At 41.8% G+C, this 26,313-nt stretch overlaps 1 protein-coding gene across 3 annotated transcripts in view; it reads right to left on the bottom strand.

Moving 5' to 3' along the window:
• SGMS2 (sphingomyelin synthase 2) overlaps positions 1-25,336 on the bottom strand; it is a 35,221-nt gene extending 9,885 nt beyond the window's left edge. Inside the window, exon 1 of one of the 3 annotated variants that reach the window (XM_064148458.1) lies at positions 25,179-25,336. The gene's annotated coding sequence lies outside the window, so the exon portion shown is untranslated. Of the gene's footprint in view, positions 1-21,030; positions 21,550-25,089; positions 25,113-25,178 lie in introns of those variants that run through there. The other 2 variants (XM_064148460.1, XM_064148459.1) reach the window with 2 other exon arrangements.
• Positions 25,337-26,313: the final 977 nt, after the last annotated feature.

Here is a 26,313-nt window from a genome sequence, read left to right as displayed (position 1 = left end):
AAAGCATGAAATCTTTCAGATTCATCTAGAAAGTCCACTCAATTGATAGTTCCAGTAGATATTTGGTTGAAAATACTCTCATCCAAGAAAAGGAAAAAAAATATGTACACATAGCTACTTCAGTACCTACTAAAAATGCCTGAAACTTCAGAGAACTGAGAAATATACCTGTGGATTAAATTCTTAGCTATGGTAAATCTATTTGAAGAGCAGACACATGGATTTGTATTTGTCCTTTAATGAATTAAAAATATGCCTATACTGGTTTCTCTTAAATAGAAACAAATAGAGAGACTCACTATCCCAGATGATTTATTTCAGGTTGCATTTGTCGATTCAGCGAAATGTCATTAGATGAAAGAATTTATATATGTGCATAAATTTTATCTCAATAGTTTCTACTAAGTGAAAAAAAAAATGCAGTCCACCTCTACAGATCTGGTCATGCTGTAGCTGAAACAGCCAATTCCCCTTCATCTTTAAAGTTCTATGATACCACTTGTATTTGTGATATACCCAATTAATCTGCTCAGCTCCTATAGCAAAAGTAGTTATCATATGCAAAGTGGTCACCATCTACCAGCAAATGATCTCTTTTTACTAGCTTCTCTAAGAGAAGCCTACATACCCCTGCCTCAAGTCCCTGCCTGCCAATTCAAGCTGCCACAGTTTGCTATGCTGTATGTATAGGTAAACTGGGATGGAAACCAGAGCTTCCAGTCTTCCTAACTGCACATCACAGAACTTGGCTTAAAGAGAAAACTACCTGCTTAGGAAAACCTGTCATGAACTGGTATCGATAGCAAGAACAATCTAAAGCCAAACTAGCCTGAAGAGTCAGGTGTTGCAGTCACTCCCTCTTCATCCCCCCACCTCCCTCCAAATACCGAAGACATTTAACACAGTCAGCATGTGAATGCCGTTCATTTCCTAGTTGCTGCTCTTGCTTCTGAAAGAGACAAAGGGTAAAGATCCAGATCCCGAATATGAGATTCATACAAATACTGAAATCAAGAAGAATTTCTAAATTGATCTCTGTAGTGTTCCTGAAATCCACTGTCATTGCTTGACTTTCTAAATTCCTCAGCAACAAGTGTATGAAAGCTAAAACACAACACACCTCTACATCCTCACCTTCCCAACCACCACAACAACACAATACCCAAGAACGCAAATGAAAAGAACCGATTTCAGATGCTTCCAGAAGAGAAGAGGTTGTTTAAACTAGCAGGCAGGCAACAACCTCTTTGATGCTTCATACAAGTGAAAGACCTTTTAGAGCAACTGCAAAAGTGACAGCTTTACTTAAACCAACAGAACATTTCACTTCCACAATTCCTTCTCTTAAGGCACACATTCTTCTCTTCCCTCTGTATTACAGAACACTTCAACTACAAAACATCTGAACCTAATTAAGTTTTGTAGTAGGTGATTGCTAGATCAGATTGTGCCAAGTCAAGACCCTTCTCAATACAATCAGCAAAACTTGAAACATTCTATATCCCGCAGTTGAAATGTTCTTGGAATCACACATTTAATGAAAATCAGAGCATCATAGTAATCAGTAACCTTATTTCCTTCTCTTCCCCACAACTACCTAAAACCACTAGCAATATATGGAAAAAGAAGATTTTCAGGTATTAAATAACATCTATGTAAGCTCTAAGGATCAAAGAGCATCTGAACTAGAGAAGAAGAATAACTCAAAACACTGAGAGTCACACTCAGGTTTTTGTATGAACTTAAGCAAAGCAATTAGACCTACATCTTGCAAGGAACAGCTGTGTTCCTTCCTGGTGCTTTCAAATGGATCAGGAGGCATATTGATCTGCCATTTCTGATGGCTCATCAAGATTATTTCAAGTAGAGTGCATACTGTGGTTGAACCTTTGTTTACACTGATAGTTCATGGTGCTGTATATCATCTGATCATCAGAACAAAAATGCTTATCCCCTTATAGTACCTTTTTGACCTGCTTATCCGCATATTCTTAAAGCAAGCAGAAACTCTACTGATGAAAAACACAAAACCCACTCAACTTGAAGCTGTCAGTCCCTTGCTGCCCATCTGACCAGCCAGATAAGTCAGACAGAAATCAACAACTCCATCATCCACTCCTACGAGCTGTAAAAGGAACTCCCCAGAAGTATATAGTTTATTCCTGTTCCAAAATCCCACCTCCATTCAACTCCCCACGATGAGTGTGCTTCTTTTACCTTCCATGTGGTCCTTATGTTAGTTTAGGTAAAACATCCTATTATTACAGGGGCTTTATTTGTCTTTTTAAAACTTGGAATGTCCCCATATGAAAAAAAGGGAGGTGCTCATTAACTGCCTAGTAGCAAGCCTTCAACTTCTTCAGTAATTGTGATGGTTTGGGTGTTACCCACCCCCCTACACTTTGGAAATCACCCAGACTAGACTCAGCTGGCTCTGGAAATTGAATGGAGCTTATTATTTACAGCTTAGCACAACATACAAGCAGATATTTACAGTATATACAGAAATATACAAGGTAAAAGGTAATACAGAAACACAACAGCCCTCCCAGAAACCTGAGTCCTCAGGAGGGGCTCCCAACCGCCCTTTCACCTTCCCCCTACCCCTCTCAACCTTACCCCAGTCCCAAGGAAGAATGGAGGTTCGGCCAGGGGGTTAGGAAGCAAAGTGGATTAGTCAGAAAAATGGAGGGTGAGGTTAGAGAGAGAGATGCAGCTTGGAGCTCCCCAGCAGAAGTGCTTTATCTGTGTTTTGATTCTTCTTCTTGTATTTCTCAGCCTATGAGTGAAGTAGACTTCACCATTGTTTTCCTTTCACAGCTTGTAATCTAGTCCTTCTCACCAGAACATTCTAGCTAGCTTCAAACTAGCACAGTAATGCTCAAATCCGAGCATCAACATCCCAGGTCTGAAACCTAAACCTGATTGTTCTAAGCTATGGGAGACTCAAAGACTCACATAAAACTGGCCAAGCAACTCATAAGGATAAACAAAATTCCTTTAAGGGATACTCCTGAGTTTTGGAAATTGAATGAGTTCTCTTTGGAACCACTTCAATCTCTTCTTCTAACACAACACGTACGCTCACCAACAAGCAGAGCTTAACAAGCAACATTACAGCAGAAGTCCTAATTACCACAATGAACAACATATCTGAAGGCAAATCTTAAAAGAGATGCAAAAAGATGAGGAGTCCTAACTGTCCATTTTGAGCTTCCACTTGCTTTCATACAAATTTTCCCTTTTCTTTTGAATGGTGAAAATGGATGCAGAAAATAGTTGACTGGGGATATAGTTTTGAGGTAAGTTTAAGAAACATATCTACATTTGGCTCTTTATGCTAGACCTTAGGAATAACAAGCAGCTTTATTTAGCTTCTTAGTCATCCAACTTTCACATTTCATTTTCTACTTTTCACAGAAAGGTCATTCTCACATAAAGTTAGCTCAGAATTGGTGGTTCTCATCCAGTACTTCTGCAACGTTTCTCAAAATATTAACTTCCACACTGGATCAAGGGCTGAACAGTCACAATTTGCTCAGGCCTTCCAAATAAGTAGGTCTGAATCTAATGTTTCAAATATGAACAATGCTGTTGGAACAGGAGCATTGAAAACAGAAAGACTGATATACTCTGACATTAAAGAAAGCTGCATAACTCATATACAAGATGTTTAAAGGTTTCTAGGCAGTAGTATTTTTAACCCTCACTCACTTTTGTTAAGGTTGGCTCAAACACAATGCAGCTGTAACGCAGCTGTATTTGGCAACTATAGAAATAGTATCTATAAATATAGTGTAGGAAAAGAAAATTATACAATTGGAGAGGCCATGAAAGTTATCATACCACATTGTTTTCTACACCACAATTAGCTGGAAACAACAGTTAACTAGGTTTTATTCAACTGAATCCATAGGACTAGCTATGGGTGAAAAGTAGCCAAGAAGTTGAGCAGCCTCTGCTACCTTGACAGTAATGAATAAAGGATGGCTTTTGAGGGCTTTTTTCTTTATACTATCCCTTTTTCCATCTCACATTATATGCATGCCTCAGTGTGTAGAGCAGTGAGGAAAAATAACAAAGCAAAACCATAGAAACAAAAAACCTGCAACTGCTAAACCATACTTGAGCAAAGTGCACTTACATATGCAGAAACAGGGCTGAGTTTAATAGCTTTGCTTACCATCTCCATTTTACTACAGGAGAAATGTGTTCAAAGATTCATGTAATGGTTTGTGTTGGAAAGGGGTTTAAAGATTATCTAGCTCCAACTCCCCTGACCTGGGCAGGGACCTCTTCCACTAGATCAGGTTGCTCAAGGTCTCACCCAACCTGGCCTTGAACACCTTCAGGGAGAAGGGATCAACGACCTCCCTGGACAACTTGGTTTAGTGCCGCACCACCCTCATCGTAAAGAATTTCTTCCTATTATGCAGTCTAAATCTGCCCTCAAGCTTAAAGGTGCTCCCCGCTCAACCTATCACTACTATAAAAAGACCTACCCGAGCTCCATTCGGATGTTGGAAGGCTGCTGTAAAGGGTCTCCCTGGAGATTTCTCCATGCTGAACAGCCCCAGCTCTTGCAGCCTGTCCCCACAGGGGATGCTCTCTCCAGCTATGTTGATCTATCAGCTGCACAAGGTTTGTTTACAACGCACAAAATGCATGCACAAAGTGAATTCACAGAATTGAAAAGACCTTCAAGATCGTGGAGTCAAGCCTATCCCCTAACACCTTCTAATTAACTAGACAATGACACTAAGTGCCTCATCCAACCTCCTTTTAAAACACCTCCAGAGATGGCGACTCACCACCCCCTCCCCACCCCGGACAACCCATTCCAATGCCAATCACTCTTTCTGTGGAGAACTTCTTCCTAACATCCAGCTTAAACCTGCCCTGGTGCAGTTGAGACTCTGTGCTCTTGTTTATCTGCAGTTTATCAAAAAGTTACAAATTGACCTACAACCTGTAGTAGGCTGCCAATACCTTTCTTAGTCAAGTGATGCTACAGGAGTGCAAAAAACTGTACCATGGAAGTGGTGTTCATTAAGATGCTCTCAGAACCAAAAAATCATTGTTGTCAGAAATAATTTTCACCTCTTATAAAAGGAATTAACTACTTACAGGTTATAAAAGTCTTTTCAGTAGCAGAAATAAAGCAGATAATTCCTCTGCCTCTTGAGAGAAGCATTTTGCAATTCTCTCATTTGAGATGACTAAACTGTCTTTTTAAGGACTAAATCCCTACACTTACCTAGATAGAAGGGAAAAGCTTTGAGTTTCTGGTTTTCTATTGGTACAATCCCAGTTTTAACAGTTCTGTGGAATTCTGTTTCTTTTCACTTCTGACTATTAAGAAAGATGATAGTTTCCACTTTCTTGGCATTTGCATTCAGTTTGTTTCACAGCACGTCCCCCAAAAGCACACAAAAAATATACATATGGATGTATCAGAATCACAGAATGGTTTGTGTTGAAAGGATCTCTGAAGACCAATTTTTAACCCCCCTGCTATGGGCAGAGACACCTCCTACCAGACTGAGTTGGGTCAAGGCCCCAGTCCAATGTGGCTTTCAATGTTTCGAGGCTCCACAGCTTCTCCGGGCAGCCTTTCAGTGCCTCATCACCCTCATGAAGAATAATTTCTTCCCAATGCCTGATCTTAATCAAGCTTCTTCCACTTCGAAGCAATTACCCCTTGTCCTGTTCCTACATGTCTTCATTAAAGGTCTCTCTTCAGAATCTCCTTGAGGGCCCCTTCCAATACTGGAAAGCTACTCTAAGGTCTTCCTGGAGCCCTCTCTTCTCCATGATTAAAACCCCAACTGTCTCAGCGTGTCTCCATAGGAGAAGTGCTCCATCCCTTTCATCATCTTTGCAGCCCTCCTCTGGACCAGCTCTAACAGTTCCATGTCCTTCTTGTGTTGGCAGCTCCAGAACTGGACACAAAACTCCAGGCTGGATCACACAAGAGCAGAGTAGAGGGGAAGAATGCCCTCCCTCCTTCAATGTGCCAGCCACATGTCTTTTATCCAGCCCAGGATTTGTTTGATTTTGTGGTCTGCAAGTCCATATTGTGGGCTCACATTGAGCTCTTCATGAACCAGCATGTGTGGACTACAAAAAAAATGTCAGTGCTTAAAAGCACTCACTAGGACCCTAGTGATAACCTAAGCAAGCAAAAAAAGTAGCTTTGAGCTCTTTTAGCATTCTGAAGACTGATGAGTAGGTTTGTCTTAATCATGTACAGGCATCAAACCCTTCAACTCTTTGGTCCTAAAGGATCCTATTTGCCAACCAAGTGTTTGATGCTCTTCAAAACTGCTTTCTATGCTGATGTGACCAAGAGGGAAGTCTAAGACTACTCTAACTTTTTAAGACTCAAGGCCACACTATCTGTTAACTGATATTTTTTTGTTACCTTATACTGCTAGAATTATTCATTTTGTCAATAATCCACGTGAGTATAACATAATGAAGACAGGGTTTTTACAGGTTAACAGTCTTTCCTAAAAGAAAAGGTTTGAGAATGGTCAGTCATACCTGTACAATTAGAAGCTCTAACAGAACACATCCATTTAGAAGCAGCCTCAGAAAGTCTCTGGGCCTCTGGCCAATATCACCTACAACATCAGTGCTTCATCCAGCTCTACCTTTAACACCTCTAAAGATGCACAATGTCTCTAGTGAGCCTGTCCAGCACATGGTTGTTTTCACTCCAAAAATTGTTTGAGGTTTTTCTTATCAGTTGAGTCTGATTTTTTTGGGGGGTGGCTCTGTTGTTTGTTTGATAGTGGGGAGTTTGTTGCTGTTTTATTTAAAATCTACTTTTTACAAATCTACTTACTACAAGCCATGTCCCTTGTGTCTCACCTTCCCACCACTGTGAAGAGTGTTCCTGCTGACCTCACTATAGGTATGAAGGGGCTACTGTTCCTCCTCCCTAAGGCTTCTTTTACTCATGCTGAAGCAACACAGCTTCTCAGCCACCCCTCACAAAGCCTGTGCTCAAGCCTCCTGACCACTCTCATGGCCCCTCTGCCAGGCTTCTTTCCTGTTTGCTGTCTGGCTCTAAAACCAGACACAGTATTCTAGGTACAGCTAAGAATTACTGAGCAGAAAGGAATAATCACTTCCCTATAAATACTGACTCCTATTAAACACAGCTCGGGACAGTGCTGGCTGCCTTCACTGCCAATGCATGTTACTAAATTGCTTTTCCACAGGGCCAAAATAAATATTGACCTTTTTCCAACAGGCTAAAGACTCCCTTATGACTTTTTCACTCCAGAAAAATGAGATTAAGTCTTCTTCCTAGATCTGCCCCCTCCAAAATGAGCCCATTTCAGTATTTCAGATCTGGACAGAATAGTCTGCTGACCTGCTTGATACTCAAGCTTTAAATTAGCTGCTTTTGAATAAAGGCCAAAAAAAAAGTGCTCTATCACTGCACATTTTGTACCACTGCAAAGAAATGTTTGGCTTATGTCCTTTTTTTCTTTCAGTAAAAATGACTATTATAAACACCCCACAAAAAGTGGAAGTCACTGTAGTACTTCAGTCCTATCAGGCAAAATAATTCCCAAAGAGTGCCAAAAGAAACTTCTGGATCATGAGGCTTTTATCTAGCTTGCTGTCTGAGCATTCTCACTGCTAACTGTTTTCATTCTGCAATAGCTTTGCAAACACAAAGCCAGATTCTTCTCCATGAGACAAGGTTCACAAATGTGTTAATGAGACCAGCAGTGTCTGATGCCCCACATCCTTTCCAGCTCACACACAAGTTGCAGATTACCAGCTGTGGTGTAAGGGGGGGGTCCCAGCACAGAAAGCAGAAATGGTTTAGAGTGTTTTGTGAAATCCTCCACCTAGTTACCACAGGGAGAGGTTATGCTTCATAATGGAAAGTCAGACCCAGAGATGAGTCACCACTTTCAGAGTGGTGAGGAATTGCAGTGACTAATGTGTGTTTAGCATGACTGCTACAACATTATTAGCCATCAGGCATCTGGAAGAGGAAATCACACACTTAAGTTTACTTTAAGTCAGTGATACACCCTAACAATATTTGGAAAATGATCAAGATGATGGTGCCTGGCAAATCTGTCCCCCGCAGTGCCCAAAAGCAGTAGTGCCAACTCCAAAATAAGAGGTCACATTTATGAGAACATTAAGTAATCCCTGCAGCAAGGAGAACCCTCTTTGAAGAAGACTGAAGTGAGGGGACACAAGCTGCTTACATGTGCAGAGTATTTTACAACACTGTCAGCTGGTAAGGACTACATGCACAAATTGCACAAGCTAGACAACACACAGGGGCTCATAACTCACATTTAACTAAAATCTTCCAAGGCATAGGACAAAATGACAATCATTAGCTGTCATCCTCATTTAGTGTTAGCAGAAAGACATCAGATGAATAGGACAGGATACATTTATAACTAGTTAGAATCATAATATAAACTAGTTTCCTGTATTCCTCAGTTTGATTGGCACATTCCAAATGACACAACTCTACACCAGAGCAACACTTGCTGTGTGCAGAAGTTCAAGCAAGGAGATAGTTCCTTCTCAGAATACCTCCCTCCCACATCTTACTGGTGCAGCCTGTGTATGTACCCTGATCAATATCCGATCCACTGTGCCAACACAAAAATCTAGCACACCACGTACTGCCAAAGCAAAAGAGTCTCTGAATATCTTCTCTCCCCCTCCTAAAAACTCCAAGGATTTTCAGCTTGCCCAACTGACATAGCTGCCTGGAAAGCTTAATGAGTATTACTTAGGAGACAACACATCCTCTGTCAACTACTAGTTCCTAAACCTCACCTACCACCAAGCAGCAACAGCTTGGCTCTCACATCATCACCAGTAAAACAGAAAATGGAAATACTCAGAAATCTCTCAAGCTATTTGTTCACAGGCTCAAATGCACAAATCTACATTTAGCTCCCACTCTAACCATTTGCTTCCCCTTTTTAGCAGCTTTTCACACTCCAGAAGCAAATCCTGATAAACTGAATTCTAACACCAAGAAGTTAAGACTACTGCACAATTTCAGTGACTGCCACGATCACACAGGGGATTAAAACCACAGCACAGAATCTTTTCATAATATATTATTCAATCTTTGAGGTTCTTCTGAAATCTTACTCATCAAGTTTAAGCACAACAGTTAGAAATGCTAAAAGTCGAACTTCCAGAGCAGTCCCATGGTCTTCCTTAAAGTTGTTCAAGTGTTCCATTAGCTCGAGATTTTCTATTAATAGAAGAAAATACTTTCCACATTATGCTGACAATAAAAAAACATTTCCTTCTTGTATTATTTAATTACTCATGGAAGACGACACTGTTTAGCTTTAAATACTAAACACTTTAGTACTATGTACCTCAACACTTCCTTCTTCACTTCTCTTTTTATGCCAAGCTTCTCGGGCTCAGCATAGAGGCTTTTGCTGTTCACTACAACCCCTTATTTTCCTTCTCACCTAATGACCCAAGTAGTTTATTGCTTTAAGGTCTTCAGAAAATATTTAAAGAACCATGTTCATCAGAAAGGATTTGAAGAACAAAGTTAGTGATGCTCAGCTCAAATGTCTATTCCTAAACTTGCACAATTAAAACTATTCCTGCAAAGAAAACAGCTAAGTACCATCTTCAGCACTGCTCCTAGAAAAGTCATTACATCTCTCACTGTAGCATTAGCAGCTGCTAATTAGCAGCATGTAGCATTCTCCTCTCATTGTAGCATTACCGCTGCTCTGTAATCTTGCACACATAGTAGGGCTACAATGATAAAAAGGAAATATTACTCTAATTACTGGAGTTATATTGATCTGATGCTACAAAGTGGTAAAATCTGGTGTGGAAATACTGAACTTACTCTGAACCCACATAGAATGTTTTTCCCATAGACTGTACCATTTAACTCAGGCAGTAACTTTCAACTCTCTAAGCTACCTGCTATGCCAAGGAAGGCCCCTAGGCATCACTGCACCTGTTATCTTTAGAAGCATGGGGAAGTAAATGATTAAGGTAAACAAGCAGGAATGTGATGGAGAAATACACACTGACCAACCAAACTGCCTGCAAAACAGCACTTGTATCAGTTGCTCACTGTGCTGTAGCTGAACTGTTTATTTTCAATTTCTTTGTTCAAAAACGTGAATAGTTACACTGCTGTCACTTCAAATTTTGAGTGATGATACTGTTTCCACGGTAAAACACAGAAGATGGCACGCAAGTTCATTTCCTGACATTTGTCTCACTGCCCATGAGAACCTTCAGCAGAGGAAGGGGTGCAGAAAGCAGCACGTGATCAAACAGGATGCTTCAGAAAAGCCATTGGGAAAGATTTGCTAATGCATGTCATACTTCTTATTTATAAATGTATGTGAGGGCCTCGAGCTCTAAAAGTGCTTTCTAAATAGAAAAGATTTTACAGAAAGATCCAAAAAGCACATTAAAGAACTCTTACTCCATGTCAAGTGAGGTATGTGTTACTCCATACAGCGATGTGGGAAAGGAAGCACAGAAAGAGGTGTCAGACTAGATGAAACGTGGAAAGACTAACTATAAAGTGACAAACAGATTCTATTAACTGTCCCCCCAAAACACACCGCAGCAGCCAGAACTGCAGCAGGCAGAATTAAGAGAAAGTCGGTTTCATCTCTAGACAGTCTCTAAGACTACTGATGTTGTGAATGTGTGCTAGGTAACCATGGTGTACAGTAAATAAGTGGTGAATCAACTCCATCCACGTGACCAGTTGCAGACAGCTAAGGAAAGAACTAAGTGTTCAACTGGAAATTGTGTGATCGGTTTTAAAAGAACACAGAACTCAGCAAAACTGAGTAAAAAATTATTCTGGTCTACCAACTGATGTTTTCTCATGACAAAGGACATCTGACAAAGGTCTTCCAGAAAAGACTGGATGAGGCACTCAGTGCCATGGTCTAGTTGACTGGCTAGGGCTGGGTGCTAGGTTGGACTCGATGATCTTGGAGGTCTCTTCCAACCTGGTTGATTCTATGATTCTATGATTCTATGATTATGTATCTCTTTCTGCTATACTCCTGAATGGATCTTCCTCAAAAATGCCAACTATGCCAGAGGAGATTTGCATGTATCACCAAGGACAGTCCATGTAGGGGCTTTAGAAGTGACTTCTAACCTCAGGGTAAACTCACATACTATGGAATAATCCTCTGGAGCAGAACTTGAAAGTTGGACCTTATGGTGGCTTGGATTTCAAGAGCTTTCATCAACACAGCATTAGGACACTCCGGGCCACTTGTTAAGGCACCTACTTAGCTAAACACAAGCCAGCACAAGGGCTTGCAGAATCTAGCCTCTTTAAATTGGCTGTTCCAAGAACTGCTGCTACATGGCCATTCTGCAGCTAGAGCTACCACACATGCCCCTGCTCTCAAATACTCTAAGAGAGAATATCATCTAGCCAGGAGTAGGACAGTGTATCTAATTATCAGTGGCATAAATACAACCCTAAGAACTCACATTTTTTCTAGAAAGACAGCAGCCAGCATGAAGGGAGGTGTCATGGGGACTCAATTTAAAAGGTCAGGCATGTCAAATTCACTTGATAGTCAACTTCATTATTCCATAATTGAAGATGACACTATTTCTCACAATACAGGGATAATATAAAACACAAACACCATGCCTTGCATGACAGGCATGGTGTACTAAGAAACACCCTCACGGTAGCAATTACATGACTGCAAAGGAGAGAGTCAAGAACCCTCCAGAGTAACACAAAGTAATCAAGAAGAAAATAAGACATTAAGCTACATTCTAATATCCAAGCTGTACTAAAATGTTAACGACAGCTGGGGCAGAGCAAGATGTCCTGAAACATTCTACAGTCATCCTGGCTCATGCAATCTCTTAAAACTACTTTATATGATACTAAGGTGGGGCTGGTTATCATCACATTTGCTGCCACCCAGGAGGGCATCTCTTATTTAACTAGAAGCAGAAGTCTAAGTACCAAATTCCACCCATGTGAAGCTGCTCCACTCCCTTCATTGCAGGAGCAATAGAGATAGTGCATGCAAACAATCTAGGCCCTGCAGTTTTAACTCATATTGCAGGTCAATGTTCATTTAAACTGCATTAAGTACAGTTATCTACACTATATTTCTGTATAAATAAAGATAGTGGATTGCAAGTTACCCATATATAGGGTGGGTCGTTTTGGTTCGGGTTTTGCTATTTTAAAACACAGAAAGAATTTATCTTAAGCCCCAGAACCAATTTATCACACCACCACCACCCCCTTCCTAATACTCCTGACTTTTAAAAAGTCAAGAGTTTTTTCCTGTTGGAGATTTTTAAATAGCCACAAGCTCTTCTAATAGCATGCACTTACAAAAGTTTAAAGAAACTGTCTAAAATAAGTTCTTACTTCACAAGGAATGCAAAACACTGCTCTGGCATAAGATACAGCTTGAGTTAGAATTTTGTAGTTTAACTCTTTTAGAAAGCAGGATTTGTGTTCTGCAAATAAGGTAAGCAAAGACTACCTTTGCCCTTTAACTTGATCTACAAGCTATCCTAGATCTATAAGACCCATGCTAAAAGATGATGAAGTGTGAAAACAGTATTTTAAAACATTAATAAGTGACAAGACAAAAAAGAGGTCATGCTAAGTAGCAACACATTTTACTTTTACTCCACTGAATCACACTATGACAAATACACAACAACAAAAAAATACTGTGCCCTGCAGTTTACATCCCTTTTTGATGAAAGGAGAAAGGCCTCTAACCTGATTCTAATTGGTAATACTATAGAACATCATCATAAATACAAGAGTGGATTTATCATGTTCCATATAACCAAATCACAAGTTAGGCAATATCAATCTAACATCTGCTGAGCAATGCAAACCATTGAAATGAATCATTTTCATAATAAGTTATGGAAGATTAATCAATAGACTGGTTCCCTGAGTAGATTGTAAGGCCCAAGTGTAAAGGTGTCCTTAAAATTGCAATGCAGACTTCGACAAACAACTTTTTCTGCATATTACACTCATCACAGTCAAATTTTGACTAACCTGTGTTGCCTTAAACACACGATCTAGAAAGGCCCACAGTGCTAACAGCTTTCTGTCCCATTTCACTGAAACAGGGTGCAGCAGGAGAATAGAAGAAAGCACACATGCATGCACACTCAAAAGAAGTTGTGGGTGCGGTAAAAGAACATAGTTCCAGTGTTGGCTGCTAATGCGGCACAATAGAACAGACAGCTCCTGCTTTCCTGCCACCCTTCTCTACATTCCAGGCCTCTGAGGGTGAATAGTGTCCCATTTTGAACTTTGGTCATTCAGTACTGAGCTACTCACATGTAAGAGCTAAAGAGTTTAGCCCAAACCCTAAGACGTTTAAGAGTTTATTTCAAACTTTCCCTATGTCCAAATAAAGAAAAAGAAGCAAACAAACTGTTTATGGGAACATTCATCCTGCACAGTAAAACGAAGCTGGGCAGCTACATTCAAGTTGGCCACACAAGAGAAAGCACTACACACAGGAAAAGTGTAAACTGCCTGCAATCTGGGACCTATGCTTCAAAAAAAAGAAACCCTACATATTAATTAAAAATGCTTTTGGAGAGGGAAAAAAAAAAGTAATTACTAAGATTTTTCTTCGAGTTGAACATTTGTTTAGTCCAACTACTTCAGCTTTGTGATTTGACAGGCATTATGCCTTGTCTGTGGATCATAAGCTAAGATGTATCCCATCCATCATCCTAACTTTTTAGAAGTCAGTAGTCACTACTGACTTTTACCATACACATTTGTGCCAGTTTGAAGCAGGCTAGAATGTTTTGGTGAGAAGAATGAGATTGCAGGCTGTGGAAAGAATGTCTACTTCACTCACAGCCTTGCTGAGATGTATTAAAATGTAAGTCAAAACATAGATAAGACTCTCAGCACATCACTCTCACTTGGGCTGCTGGCTGGGCTGCATCCCTCTAACCTCACCCTCCATTTTGGGAATAATCCACTTTGCTTCCTAACCCCCCTGGCCAAACCTCTTTTGTTCCTTGGGACTGGGGTAAGGTTGAGAGGGGTAGGGGGAAGGTCAAGGGGCAGCTGAGAGCCCCTCCTGGGGAGTCAGGTTTCTGGGACGGGAGTTATGTTTCAGTATTACCTTTTTACCTTGCATATAACTGTAAATATCTACTTGTATATTGTGCTAGCTGTAAATATAAGCTTCATTCATATTTCCAGAGCTGGCTGAGTCTAGTCTGCGTGATTCCTAAAGTGTGGGGGGGCAGGGAACACCCAAACCATCATAACATTACTTTACCTAACTTTACATACACTAGCTGTTCTGTACATTAGTAATGACTACTTACCACAATACTTATGTCTGTGTGCATGAAAATAGAAAGATTATGCTGTTTTAAGAACTGCATGGTGGCAGCTAATGAACATTATCACAATAATAAAAAAAGAAAGCTAGCTTCAGTGGATAAAGCTTGCCCTTCATCTATAGAGCACATGCAGTACCAAATTTCATGGTATAAGACTGCTAATTTTGCCATTGGAATGGGCTGCCCAGGGAGGTGGTGGAGTCACCATACCTGGAGGTGCTCAAGAAAAGACTGGATGAGACACTTGGTGCCATGGTCTAGTTGACTGGCTAGAGCTGGGTGCTAGGTTGCACTGGCTGATCTTGGAGGTCTCTTCCAACCTGGTTGATTCTATAAAACAACAATTGTTCATAGTGTCTGCAATTTCAGCATACAATCACTGCAGCAGACAGACATTTAAGCCCCTAACATCCAACTCTTCAGTAAGCTATATTCCTATTAATGGCACCTTAGAGGGCACAATGTCTTTAATATTTCTTGCTTCAGAGCCAAATGCCACAACCTTTAAGTCTCAAGGCTTAACTCCATTATGGAAGTTAACTTATTTCTTGAAGAACACTGAATAGTTGTTTCTTTATTTTAATGCATGATCACTTTTAACAGTAAACACAGGACTTGAAGACCATTTCACTCAACCCTCTCTCTCACAGGAGAGAAGAAACATGTTGACTTTGGAGGACCACCTTCAGCCTTCTGGTACATATTCCACAGCAAGGTGCTTTGATTTTTTCCAAAATGACTCCCTGTGGCTGTATGCAAACTACACATGTGCAATGAAACAAAATAATCTGTGAAAAAACAGCAAACCAAGCATCTGCACTTCTTCCAAAACGGCAGCTGTGTCTGAAGTCAGCCTTACTGCACATTAAGCAGGACCAAATTATTCATAATGACCCTCCACAAGACCAAGGTGGTGTGTTAGGAAGCAGGAATGAACTCCTGCTAAATGACAGATTCAAAATGATACAGAAAATCAGAGTGAAATGAAATTAGGACAAGTTCATGCTTCTGAGAATGGCACTGTTAAGAATTCTTATGCAGCATCCTGACAAGTTAGTACAGTATTATGAAAACAGGAAAAAATACAAACCTTGGTAGAAATTTTATCAGGCTTCTAGTAAAAAGGGAACTAAAAGCAACACAAGTTAACTTTTTAAGCTGCAACATACTTATAGTTTCTTTACACTTCTGAAACAGGTAAGTTACCAGAGAAACCATTAAGTACAAACTAATCAAAGGCAGATTCACAGCAATTAATTTATCTCTGCAATAACCAAAGGAGCTGTCAAAATTTCAGTTTAATGCTTTTGGGTTTATGTTGAAATTCTAATACATTAATTTCAACCAGAGTAACTGGCAGAGAATGATATGACAGAATTGTACATTAAACATGTTTTTAAATGGTGTTAACATGGTAATAATATTTCAGTTTCTATGTCCTTTTGAGGTAGCAGCAGCGATGGGAACAGTTTGCTTCAATACAGTCTGTGTTCAGTCTTGAACCATGACACAGGCAGCACTACTTGGCACCCTTCAAGTATCTACAAACAGCAAGTGCTGTTTCTCATTTATAAGGTTGATGTGGGCAAAGCAAAGAAAAATAAATTGGAAGAGCTGTAATTAATGTAGAAATGTATCGGAACTAGCAGGGAGTGACAGGGTTATACTGTGCTCTCCATATGAAAGAATTAATGACTATGAGGCATGACCTTCTCTGCTGCTGTTTCTCTTTAGCAAACTGTCAACTGGAAAAGGAGACTGCTCGTTTAGATCTTCTATACCAACCAACTGCCCAGAATTAGAGAGAACACAAGCAGGAACTTGGGTGTGTTCGTAAGTAAATATTTTGTCACTGTTATGTACATTTCAAATCACTGGAACTAGTTGTGAGAAGTCATTCAGGACTTGTCACACAACGGCTTAAGACCATGGGAGGCTAGGCAGAATAAACTTTCTAAAAAGACAAAAGCTAAGAAATCAAAACCATATTTCAACAGGAAAAGCCTACCAGTGAGAGCAGCTGGCTTCTTAATAAAAAACTTTCAACAGCAAGCCTTCTATTAAAGATATGTTGGAAAGGTAGCATATACCTAAGCACTTGTAAACACACTTCAACAAAGGAAAATCATTACCTTTATCTTAAAGCTTTAAGTAGGTCTTACAAGATCCAGGTTCTAGACAGGCTCTGTCCAAGGCTCGCTCTTTGAAGCTGGACATTATTTCTGTGCTCTGACAAGGTTACAAACTCCTACATATTTCAGTTACCCAAGATGAAAAAAACAAAATACAACAAACACCACCCAAATTTAACTCCAGTACTGAAGCCATGAACAGCAGAGATCTACAATTAAAATAAAAACCAACACACAACCAAACCAAAACACTCCAAGTCCTCCTCTAAGCTACACTCCACAAATGCAAACCCAAGTGAAGCTTTACTAGTCACCAGTGCTCACGGTGACACCTTGCCCTTAGGAACTTGCATAAAGATGGAAACTGAATAAACATGCCAGCATGATTGAACTTAATTCGTGGAACACTAGGGTTTACAATAGCAGCAAAGTGGACCCAGGCCTAAGATATCAGAGGGGCTAAGCAAAAAGACCTTCTTTCCCAAATGAAAGTTACATAAATCTACATGAGACACTGGTTTATGACAAGTTACTGGTAAACCAGTGTCTCAAACATCATGTTTCACTAGCAACATTATCAGCTGCCCAGGGAGCGTCTGAAAACCTGTGATTACAAACTGCTGCAGGCAACTTGTAAATTCTCATACGGTGAATTACAATCAACAGCTTAAATGCATTTAGCGTCCTGGTTTTGTTTTGCCCTCTTCATTCAGTTTCTTTGATCATCTCTTTCTCTTGCACTACCAAAGTAACATTACTGTCATTGAAGATACATTCTTATTACATAATTATTTATACTCCAAACCTTTCTATTTAGTTTCAGATATGTTACATTTATATCTTTTCTATGAAATTGAATTTCAGTCCACATGCTCCATTTATGATTCCAGATTATTGCTAAATCAAAAAGAATCCTTAATTAATTAATTTTAAACTTAGCCACTCATAAGCACAAGTGCCCAGAACTGCTCAGCATCAGTTCAGCTCAAATCATGCATGTTAAGCTGATGCAACTTTCTAAAACATTCAGTGCTGCACCCAGGAGACACAACATCTTTTCTCAAGGAACAGCAGGTGTGCAACACCATTTTGCATCACAAGCACATAAAAACGCAGCAAAGCTTACTGTAAAGCTCACTGCATGGCACAGGATTCTAACAAGATTCAGCCTAAGGAAATGTGAGTACTTACAGGGAAAAGGAAGCAGAAGATTACAGAGGGGAGCAGCAAGGAAAGTGCTCCAAATGCCAGGAACAGAATAGCAAAACATTGCTTCGTGAGGCAGCAAAGCCCACCCGTTGGAAGCCTTAGTTTCACTGACAGCAGCAACTTGGGTTTCAAGTTTATAACAAATAAATGGGATGTCCTTGAAACTTAAACATGACAGTTATATAAACCAGGGAAGGTAAATGAAAGTAAGACTCTCTTGTCAGTTATCCTCAAGTAAACAGGATATTCTCCTTTTCCATGGTTATACACCCAATAAAAGGGATTTTAACTTTTAAGTTGTTAAATACTAAGTGATTTTTTTGTTACAAAACTATTTTCTCAGAGTGAATGCAATGAATTGCCCCTGAGTAACCATGCTCAGTAATTATTTTCTTCAAAGATTTGGACTTGGATACTGTTTTATTAAGAATCATTCTATTTGAAACAACTCAAGAGCTTCAGGTACTCCGACACACTAAATTTCTTCATCCATACAGCAGACCAGACTTAAATATTTTTTCAGGTCATCAAACTGCAAACAGCAAGAGGCCACTTGCCACTGCACATTCTCAAAGGGTTTAACACCCAGTAAAGTAAGGCAGGAAGTTTTACTCAGCAACCACAAGCACAACCTCAAGGCACAGTAGTCCCCTTGTATTACAGATACTACATATACGTTAGCTAGAGGGTAACTAACAGACTTTCCTGAAGCCGGTTTAGTTGTCACATCCATTTCAGGCCTATTAGAATTCGTATCAACAGGTATGAAGTAAACTTCCAAACCCAACTGTACTGGTAAGAAGTACTACACTCAGTCTCAGAGATTCCCCCACAAGAGCTATTCTGTGGTAGAGAAATAGTAATAAGACAACCAAGTGTCCTAATATAGGAGACACCTGTGGTTCTTAGAATTCTGGAGAGTCACCAAAACAGTTTAACTCAGTACAGCTAAGGAATATCTTTCAGACAGGTGTAGAATGGACAAGGCAGCACTGTGTTACATGAACTTTCCCACTATAGCTTTTAAGGTCTTCAGCATCTACTGGAACAGTGGTGCCTGAATGACTGACATTCTTAGAGCCCACAGCATCTTTGGGGACAGCGGTGTCCATGGTACAAACAGTTCTCCCATCAGACTGATCTCTGAAGACAGTGGACCTAGTGTTACATTAATCTTCCTAGCATCTGTTCGGACTTGTGCAATACCATATCCATACTAAAGTGTCACAGCAACTGTATTGTCCACTGCTCACAAACAGGATCAGAGAACACTGTAGGCCAAGAACCCATAAAAACTACTTTAAAAATCCAAACAAGAGAGTCATGCAGTTGTAATGTAAATATCTGCATCTTCAACAACCATTTCTCTACTAGGGGATTAAACTATAATGAGCCATCACTTCAAAACCCATCTTCTACATTCCCTTAAAAACAACAACTCATTTTAAAATCTATCACTAGTTTCAATCTTTAATTGTAAAAAAATTAATATATTATCTTTACATTTTTCATGCTTTATTTGCTATATGCTGTCAATAACAAATTCTCTGGGTTTTCAGTTGAAAAATATTGGAGATTAAATCTCTTATTCAGCTCTCCCAGAGACAGGGAGGCATGTGTGGGGGCTGTGTTTGGTTGTTTAAAAACTGATAAGGAAATAGGAAGTTTTTCACAATACTGCACACATGATATAATGATGTTTACTTAGAACATTAAGTTCTGAAATCAGAACAAAACTAGTTATGAAAACAGAATTGTTTAAACCCTACAATCCTTTAAGGATTAAAAAATGACAGTCACCTTTATGATCTAGAAATATAGTCCATTGAGCCCTGATGGGCACGTTGACATTTTCAATCTAAGGGTACATAAAAATCGTTCTAGATTCATATTACTAACCTAAGAGTAGAAAGAAAAAAAGAAAATCTTTGCCCTCCAATTCCTCATTTCTCTACTGTCGACAGTCCACTTTCAAGGGCAGTATAGAAATCACTTTCATTAAGGGCTTCTATCCACATACTATTGTCATCACTTCACAATTTTACTTAAATAGCACACCCTACCTCCCTGCCTACTTTGACTTGTCCAAATACCCCTTGTGACTCAACAGGGTACACTTAAAGAGTATTTTTCTGAAGGATAGAGACACGTTTGTTTCTCTGCAGTCAGATATGGATTATAAACATTTACTGAAGAGCAACGTAAATCTCATTTTTTAATAAGTTGTAGTCCATTGACCCTTCTAGTAGATTAGGCCTTAGGTCATTTAAGTTATTCATTTCATGAAGAAAATGTATCTAAGGCTACGCAGTCTCAAAAAATCTGCCCTGTCAAATAATATATATATAAGCAATTACATGAAATATGAAGTAGTTTGTGTTTTTTGGCAAACCATTTATTTCAAAACTTTTAACAACGATCACCAAAACTCCTGCAAAGCCTGCAGTCTCAGAAACTACTGTGCACCTGCTGGGTTTATGCTACTACCTCTATGGAACCACTCCCCTACTTAATCATGCATAAATTAATAGCTGTTAAGTGGCTTGGTGATAGATATTTTCCTAAGATCTTGCAAAAAACCAAGAAGATTAGAAACTGATTGAACTGAACAACAGCTAGCCTACACTATTCTAGGAGCTACCTTCCCTGAAGATCATGCATTAACTACTTTTCACAAAGATTCTGAGATAAATTTAAGCCAGAAACCACACCACATTAATAGAAAAGTACTCCGTCACTAGGTGTAGCTTAGCTGCACTTCAGGAAGTTTAAGAGTGGCTTCAGCGGAGCAAGACACACAGCAAACAACAAACAAAAAAATCTCACAACAAATAAAGCAGAAGAACAAAACAAAACCTCCAACTACGCACTCTTGCTCCGTTATGATCCTTAGAGTAACCCTTTCTTTTCCTGAGCTGCAATCAGGCATTTTGATGACCCTTCCTGTAGAACCAAGTTCGTGGTACTGCTTCATGTGGTATTACACACTGCCCACTTCAGCAACAGAAAATTTTACTAGCAAACTAATATTTCAAGCATTACATATTTGCAAAATAAAACGACACAGCAGGTGCCCTTACTAATTAGAAAAACCTCTTTAAAATAAAATTATAACTAATTTACAAGTCAAACATACATAGCCCAGAAACGAAGAGCCTTCAAGCACAAGATTGCTCTTTCAAGTCTTTGCCCAAATCACATGCAGAGATCTTCTGTGAAAGAGGCTAAGTGTTTATCAGTGGTATGCCATGCTTTTAATCCACCTGTGCCGTTCCCAACTTACCAGCTCCGCTGTATATACAAAAGCTTTCACTGCAGGCAGTTCCTCTAAAGGCAGCTGGAAGTCTCTTCTGGAGCCTCAGGGCTCTTGGGTTTGGGCTTTGCAGTTCCTTCTGGCCAGACACTCCCAGCAGTGAGGCAGCAGCATGCAGAAGCAGCTAGAAAGTTTACCGCGATCTCTACCTTCCCCTGCAGTTTGCTCCTCTCTCAGCCTCTTCTCCTTCCCGGCGCAAGAGACGGACTTTACGAGCGTCAGCGGAGGCGACACTTCCCAGAGAGGTTCCTGCCTGCAGCAATCCCTCAGCAGTACCGCAGCTGGAAGCGGTGCCCTGCTGAAGGGCGGCTCCGGAGCGGGGACCGACGAGGGCAACACTCACTCGGAGCTGCCGCTGCCGTGTTTACCGCGAGTCTCATGCTCGCCACCGGAGCTAGTCTCCTGCCTGACATCATTCATTCTCTTACACACGCACCCGCCCACTCCATTGCCGAACGGTGACTCACCCCCGGCGCTGTTGCTATTCAGAGGCAAGGCTAGAAAAACCGGCAGGACCTCTACGGAACCCCCGCCCGCCGCTAAAGGTGCCGGCGCGGCCCAGCCCCGCCCGCTCACAGCTCAATCCTTCCCCCCCCCCCCCCCCCCCCCCTTTCCCGGCTCGGCAGCCGGCCTCTGCGCGCGCGCTGCCCGCCCCGCCGGCCGGGAGCCTGTGCCCGGCGCCTCCTCCGGGGGACCGAGGGTCTCAGCCGACGCGGAGCTGCTCCGTGCTCTTCCACGGCCCCTAACCTCCGCCGCCCGTCTGCAGCTTCTGCGCAGATCCCATCTGCCATGCCTACAGGCTGCCTGCTCCTCTGCAAACACAGAACGCCGCTCCCGTACCACAGGGGGAAGGGCTCCGTTCGCTCGCCAAACGGGATACCGGCGGTTCCGCTGCACCCACCAACCGCTTGTTCAGAGATAAGCATTGCGCTCGGTCGCAGCGGCGCAATGCCTGTGGCTACACCCCCACAACCAGGCCAGAGCCGAGAGCCGCGGCAGGCTTCCCGGTTTTGCCCAAGCATTCAGCCCCTAAACTGTTGTCAAGTGCAGGATGGCTGTCACTGAAACCCCCTGCTTCTCATGGGCCTCACCCGCACCTGGCTCTGCTTGGGGCTCTTTCAGAGGGCGGAGAGGTCAGGGTTTCTCCTCGTCTTAAAAAAATTCCTCATGATTATGCAGCAACCAGGTTCCCTGGGGAGGCTTCCAGCGTGACAAACCTGGGATCGGCAGGGAGTGGGAAGTGTCAGATCATCCCCGCTGAAACCGGCTGTGGCCGTGGTACACCTGTCTTGCCTTAACGTCACAGGGCTTCAGCCATACAGAGTCACACGAAGCAGAGGCCTGGTCCGCAGCTGGGGATTCAAGGAAGGCACCTGACCCGTGTTTGTCACACCCCGGGAGAGCCCCCTTCACCCAGCTATTGGCTATTCTGCTTGCCTTGCTCGGACTTTGTTTTTTTCCACAAAAGCCTGGGGGAAGGGAAGGGGGAATCTGCTTTATTCCAGCACAGGGTGGAAACATTTTTTGCACTCTCAGTTCTGTGGGACGGGAGAACTCTGACCTGACAGTGGCAGAGTACTGGTACAGGCAGGATGCCAAGTTTTCCCTCCCACAGGGAGGGAAATACACAAATAAACAGCTAGCATATTATAACAAGATAAACCATTCAGCTGGACTACTGCTGTTCCTGTTGCTAGGTGAATGCACATACACACCTGCAGCACTGAAGCAAAGAAATTTGTTAGAACCTCACAGCATTCTCCACTGCCTCCTTTGATTTCTGCCCTCCTCAGTTCCTCTAACTGAGTAACGGAGCAATCTGAAGAACACGACAGATACTACAGCTAGGACGTTTGCTTTTAACTGGCTAGAAAGACACACACACATATATATGCTTAACTGCGTACCCTCAACTATATGAAAGTCTCTGCAGAACTTGGTTTTGCTTTAAGAAGTTTTACAAAGAGGATAACAACTGAAGAAGCAAGAGTTTGAGAGTGGAAATATTAACGAAGGTAAAACTACTTACAGGCAAACACTGATACAGCAAATGCTAGGCAGAAGGCCGCTCTTTTGAGAACAGTTAAAAAGAAAGATGGGAAAAGTTACAGCATTTTTCTAAATTTAAATACATTTAAAAGTAGAGACAGTGTTTCAAATGACTGAGATAAGAGCAAAACAATTGTACTTTAGTTCATTATGTTCAAGGCTGCACTTCACATCCAACCGCACAAGCCCATCCTCACAAATGGCTCACTGCAGAAGCAGGGAACTTGGTGATGAAGCTGCTGTGAGCCCAGAGGTGCTTCTGTGAAGAGTAGTTACAGATCGTCTCCTACAAGCTAATCTGCCAACTACTGTGTGCAAGTCTTGCATAGCAACAAACTTTTGCAAGCAAGTGGCACATTTGTGAAGTCATAAAACTTGGCAGAGGGATCAGAAGCAAATCTCTTGACTGTTACTTCACACTAGATAAAAGACTTATGAAGGAGAGAACTTAAGACCTGTGGAATGATGACTTTTTTATAGGAAAAAGAAACCCTCTCTCTCACACACAAAATTCTGTGCAGAACCCAGTATAAAAGTCAGTCTTGCTCACCTCACAGGGAGGCAGAAAGGAGAGGAGGGAGAGAAGAATGCTGAGGGAAAATTTACTGTTCCCTTCAGCTGGAACACATCCAGCAGCTTTTTCATTACCATTTCCCCCAACCCCTTTTCGTGAGATCAGCAGGGATATTATTTGAAACAGGAATTCCATAAACAAGCACTGCCAGCCTGTGCATTAAAATTCTGACTGTTTCCAAAGAGACACTCAGGCAGTTGCCAAAGGCAGCTACCACCAGGCTCTTGGTTAGTTCTGCCACAGGACTAAACTACAGCTGCAAGATGGAGTTTGTTGGGGGGAAACATGAACTGTATAGAAATTTCTAGTTGAAGATCACTTGACAATTAGAGAGAGTAGACAGTAGCATGAATGAGAAAAAAAAACAACACACCAGGCTACTTGTGCAGCCAAGCCATGGCAGATACCTATGCAGAAATGTGGTAAAGAACCATAAATCTGTGCTCAGCCCAAGTAGCTTCAGAACTCGTTAACCATACAAGCACACATGTTCTAATGAGCTCACAGGTGTTTGTAGCCTTTGTTACACCTGTTTTAAAGGCAGAGATATGAAAACCTACATTGGTATTTTACCCTGAACTGTCCCATAACCCCCTATGATTATAATTCATCATGATTCTTCCTTGCTTTTTCCTCAAGAGGCATGTAAATGCAGGCAATCCTGTAGACTATTTCTCTATGTGCCTAATACTATATTCTATACCCTGGATCTCACAGCAGCTGTTCTCTATCTATGAACATGCTAGTTCATAGCCCTGCCTCGAAACAGAGGAAGTCAATCCAGAGTGATTCATTATTCCCATCCTAAGAAAGAATAAAAGGCACTGGGGATAAGTGTATGTTGAATACCAATCCATAAAGAGATTCTTCACCAGCATACACTCACTGAACACCTGACAAAACTGTTGCAATTTCAGGATTAGATGCATTGCAGCAGTGATAGGAATCCTGTGCTTCCAGCTCATTATTTTAATCCATTTACTTTTTTCTTTTCCCCTCACCAAGGGTTTTAGAGCAAGAAAAGATCTTACCTTATAGAGTCACCATTACCATCAGTATTTTCTGGCAACTATAGCAGACAAAAAGATAACCCACAGGACAAGTTTCTCCATTCCTACTTCATAAGCACCACAAATCAAAACCATACAGTACTGCCCTGCTATTGGAGAAGTTAGGACGCCAAGGAACATATTTGTAACTCACCACAGCTACCACAACCACAGCTGAAGCAGTTGACATGGCAAGCCTACCTTAGCGAGTCAGCAGAAGCTGAACCCAAATAAAGCACTACTGTAAAGCACAAAGCTGTCAAGATAAGCACTGCTGCAAACTTAGACGTCTTTGATTAACTCGACCACTTCACAGGCACTTGACATCAGCAAAGAAGAAACCCGAGTGAAACTCACTGGAGTTAACTAAACTGGCTTTCAGTCCCCACGAAAGAAGGCAGCTCCGAGTGAAAAAGCATCCCCCTGCTGAACTGCCGGAGAATTACCTGCGGCCTCCCGCTCCGGCCCAGCGCTGCCGCCCCACTGCTGAGGCGCCGCTGCCGCCGCCCGCCCTTCTCCCGCTTTCAAAGGAGGCGGGAAGCGGCGGCAGGCCAATGGCCACAGCCTCTCATGCCACGCAGGTGCCTGCCGCTGCCCGGAGGAGACAGGCCTCCCGTGTCTCTGCCTGCTGCTCTTCCCGAGCCTGCCCACCCGGGGCTGCCTGAAGCGTTGCTGAACGGTAGTGGCTTCCTTCACCTACTCTCTTTTAATTTCTGACACTTGCAAAACTTGTGGTGATTGTTTTCCCACCTGCCTAACCTTAGTACTTCACACTCCTCCAAAATCACTCTGTTTTCATAACCAGAGATAATACTGAGTTTTATAAACTGTGTTTCCAAAGTCTGACACCCTTGGCTAACTTCAGGGGAAAAAAAACCATGCTGAAGCTTTGTGTAATTTGCACTCCCTGCTACAACGCCTGGGAAAGAGGAAAGCTGATTTAGATGACAGCGATGATTATCTTCCACACCGAAAATAAACCTTGGGCTTGCTCCTCAGTGTTTCACTGACCTAGGCAGAAAAAGCTCTCTCGTGGACATCCTCTGTTTCCCCCCTCTGTGTACATCAATGTGTTACGTTTTGGGCCCCTCACTAGAAGAAGGCCATTGAGGCCTTGTGAAGATCAGCTGATGGAACTGGGAGGGCTCAGCCTGCAGGAGGCTGAGGGGAGGCCTTCTGGCTCCCTACAGCTTTGCAAAAGGAGCAAGGTGGGTGTTGGTCCCTTAGTAACAAGTGACAGGAGAAGAGGAAACGGCCTCCAGTTGCAAATTTCGATTGGGCATTAGAAGAAACTTCATGACTGAAAGGGTTCTCAAAGACTGGAACAGGCTGCCCAGAGAGGTGGTTGAATCCACATCCCTGGAGGTGTTCACAAGATGCAGAGATGTGATGCTGAGGTACATGGTTTAGCACCAGACTTAGATACTGGACACTGGAATGGGCTGCCCGGGGAGGTGGTGGAGTCACCGTCCCTGGAGCTGTTCAAGCAGGATTGGACGTGGCACTTGGTGCCATGGTCTAGCCTTGAGCTCTGTGGTAAAGGGTTGGACTTGATGATCTATGAGGTCTCTTCCAACCTTG

The sequence above is a fragment of the Pogoniulus pusillus genome, chromosome 9 (assembly GCF_015220805.1).
Source record: "Pogoniulus pusillus isolate bPogPus1 chromosome 9, bPogPus1.pri, whole genome shotgun sequence".
Taxonomy (NCBI): Eukaryota; Metazoa; Chordata; class Aves; order Piciformes; family Lybiidae; genus Pogoniulus; species Pogoniulus pusillus.
This window is presented reverse-complemented; position numbering and strand designations above follow the sequence as displayed.